The sequence below is a fragment of the Eschrichtius robustus genome, chromosome 3 (assembly GCF_028021215.1).
Source record: "Eschrichtius robustus isolate mEscRob2 chromosome 3, mEscRob2.pri, whole genome shotgun sequence".
Classification (NCBI taxonomy): domain Eukaryota; kingdom Metazoa; phylum Chordata; class Mammalia; order Artiodactyla; family Eschrichtiidae; genus Eschrichtius; species Eschrichtius robustus.
In genome coordinates, this window is record NC_090826.1 from 145037182 (window position 1) to 145040243 (window position 3062).

Here is a 3062-nt window from a genome sequence, read left to right on the forward strand (position 1 = left end):
ACCATTTACTTCAGTTGGATAGGCAGACCTGTTGGAGGCAAACTCTGTATATATACGTTATATATGTTATAATATATATGTGTATGTATATATGTTAGTATAGTGCCCCAAGTTTTAACATGATTGTCAACTGCTAGGTCTTTTAGAGAATTTATAGATTCTCTTGCCTGGGCAGACACCTGGAGTGGCCTATCATACAATATTTCAAAGGGGCTTAATTTAAGCCTGCTCTGGGAGCCATAGATCTGTAACAGAACAACTGACAAGGCCTTATCCCAAGTTCAATTAGTATTCATTTTCTCAGTTTTTCTGTTGATTGTGGGGTCTCCAGGATGAATGTAATTCCAATGCCTTAATCCAAATCAGGGGATAACTTCCTTAAGACGGGCTTTAACCAATTAAAAGGTACTGATGTTAAAAACTTAAAACTGGCACACACAAAACAAATGGTCCACAAAACGTTCTCCTTTCCTTCTGAAGGCTTTACGATGCATTGTTATCATTAACCAGTCTTACTATTAAACTTAAATGACCAATTGAGACAAACAGTTCTGAGACAGTTACTCCACAACTGATTAAGACTGGAGTGGCAGGTATTGGGGATAATATTCATTTAGCCTTCTGAGCTTTCTGGGCAAGGCAAACTCGGTGACCTTGCCAGCTCCAGCTGCCTTCTCGTCCACTGCTTTGAAGACACCCACAGCAACAGTCAGTCATGTCAAGAACAGAAAAACGACCCAGAAGAAAATAGTCAGAAGCTCTCAGCATACATGGGCTTTCCAGGAACCATGCCAACAATGGCAGCATCACCAGATTTCAAGAATTTGGGGTCATCTTTCAGCTTTATCCCAGGATGACGATCAATCTTCTCCTTCAGCTCAGCAAACTTGGCAAGCAATGTGAGCTGTGTGACAATCCAGCACAGGGACATATCCAGCACCGATTTGGCCTGGATGGTTCAAGATAGTCACCTGAGCTGTGAAGCCAGCTGCTTCCAACGGTGGGTCATTTTTGCTGTCACCAGCCATGTTGCCATGATGAACATCTTTGACAGGCACCTTCTTGACACTGAAGCCCACATTGTCCCCAGGAAGGGCTTTACTCAAAGCTTCATGGTGCATTTCAACAGACTTTACTTCAGTTGTAAAGTTGACTGGTACAAAGTTGACCACCATGCCAGGTTTTGAGAACACCAGACTCCACTAGACCCACAGGGATAGTACCAATACTACCAATTATGTAGACACCCTGGAGGGGCAGACACAAGGGCTGGTCAGTTGGACGAGTTGGTGGCAAGATGCAATAAAGAACTTCAAGCAGCATAATTCCACTGGCATTGTCATCTTTATGGGTGGCTTTCCATCCCTTGAACAAGGCATGTTAGCACTTGGTTCCAGCATGTCGTCACCATTCCAGCCAGAAATTGGCACAAATGCTGTGTCAGGGTTGTAACCAATTTTCTTAATGTAGGTGCTGACTTCCTTAACAATTCCCTGATATCTCTTCCAGCTGTAGAGTGGCTCAGTGGAACCCATTTTGTTGTTAACTCCATCAATTAGTTGTTTTACACCCAGAGTGTTAGCCAGAAGGGCACGCTCATGGATTTGCCCATTGGACATACCTACTTCAAATTCATCAACACCAGTAGCAACAATCAGGACAGCACAGTCAGCCTGAGATTTCCTTATAATCATGTTTTCGATCAAGTCTTTGTGTCCTGGGGCATCAATGATGGTCACATAGTACTTGCTGGTCTCCAATTTCCAGAGGGAGATGTCAATGGTGAAACCATACTCATGTTCAGCTTTCAGTTTGTCCAAGACCCAGGCATACTCTTCAGAGTCTTTCTGCCCAGGTGGGATATGCTTCCACACATCCTGAAAAAAGTGTCCAGAATCATTAACAGGTATCTGAAATTTCCTACAGCTCAAGACATTTGCATCCAGTCCTCAGTGGTGCAAGTTTCTCTGTATTGGGTCCCCATCTGGGGAGGTTCAACAGCAGCCTTTGTGTTATTTTTAGCACAAATCATGCAATTCTGAGTGACTCGCTGGATACTCTTTTGTAGGTTAGGCCCCATGATATGTTTGAGTCCACTGTAAGGTGGCATCTCTCCCATAATGGGTACTATTACGAATGTGCTGCAGCACAGTGTCCCAGATCACCTCAGGGATCGAACCAACTGTGCACTACATTCCCAGCCTGGCAAGGTGTGATCTAAGTGAAATCAACTCTTGGCCTTCTTTGTCCTTTCTGAATACAGTGGCTGGTATTTAGACAGATCAGTCTGTGGGAGAAGTGACCCTCTTGCCTCAGAGCGTATGGTTTTAGATTAGGTGTCCCAGCATTCTTTTTTAATGGGATTCCTATTGGCCATGTGTTTTTGGCCTTCTCTGGGGTGCAGTTAGCACACACTCTGGTCTTCCCTTTTCCTAGACCTCTGGGGGAAAGAGCTCTGTCTCTTTTCCTGGGGTTTTCATGAGCATCACCTGTAGGCTTAAAGTGTGTTCTGGTGAGACTCTGATGTCAAGCTGTTCTAGTGAAAAATTTCAGGGTGAGGTCCATCAAACTGTTCATCAGCTCATTCCTCACTCAATTTCACCCAGGGCTCCTGTAGGGAATAGGCACCTCAAGTCCAAGGGAGCCCCTGGGCCTCTTCATTCAGAGTGTTTCTATCTTTCTACCATATATGAGAGGCTCTCATCTTTTATTGTTTTTCTTCTTATGTTTTAGACTAGGGCAACCTGTTTTCCAATGTTCTTCTTCCTTACAGTAAGTGCATTGTTCCTCTTCAGTGGTGGCTTCCCTCTCTTCAGGTCACTGGGAATCCAATGTCACTGCCAAAAAAGTGGCATTTCATTTCATTTTGCATCTTCTTTCTTCTGTTGTTGTTCCCTGCTCAACACTTTAAAAGCAAATCTGCCCATTGAGGAGGGTTCATTCCAAATGCATCATCTTATCTTTGCAACTTTCTCCTGATACCTGAGGCACTCTGCCCAAAATGATCAAATTTACCATTCTAATGTTTTCAGGGGCCCTGGAATCTGCATTAGTATAATGTC

At 43.9% G+C, this 3062-nt stretch overlaps 1 pseudogene; it reads right to left on the bottom strand.

The window, feature by feature from the left end:
* Positions 1-609: 609 nt before the first annotated feature.
* On the bottom strand, positions 610-1810 carry LOC137761499 (elongation factor 1-alpha 1 pseudogene; annotated as a pseudogene).
* Between the last annotated feature and the right edge of the window lie 1252 nt (positions 1811-3062).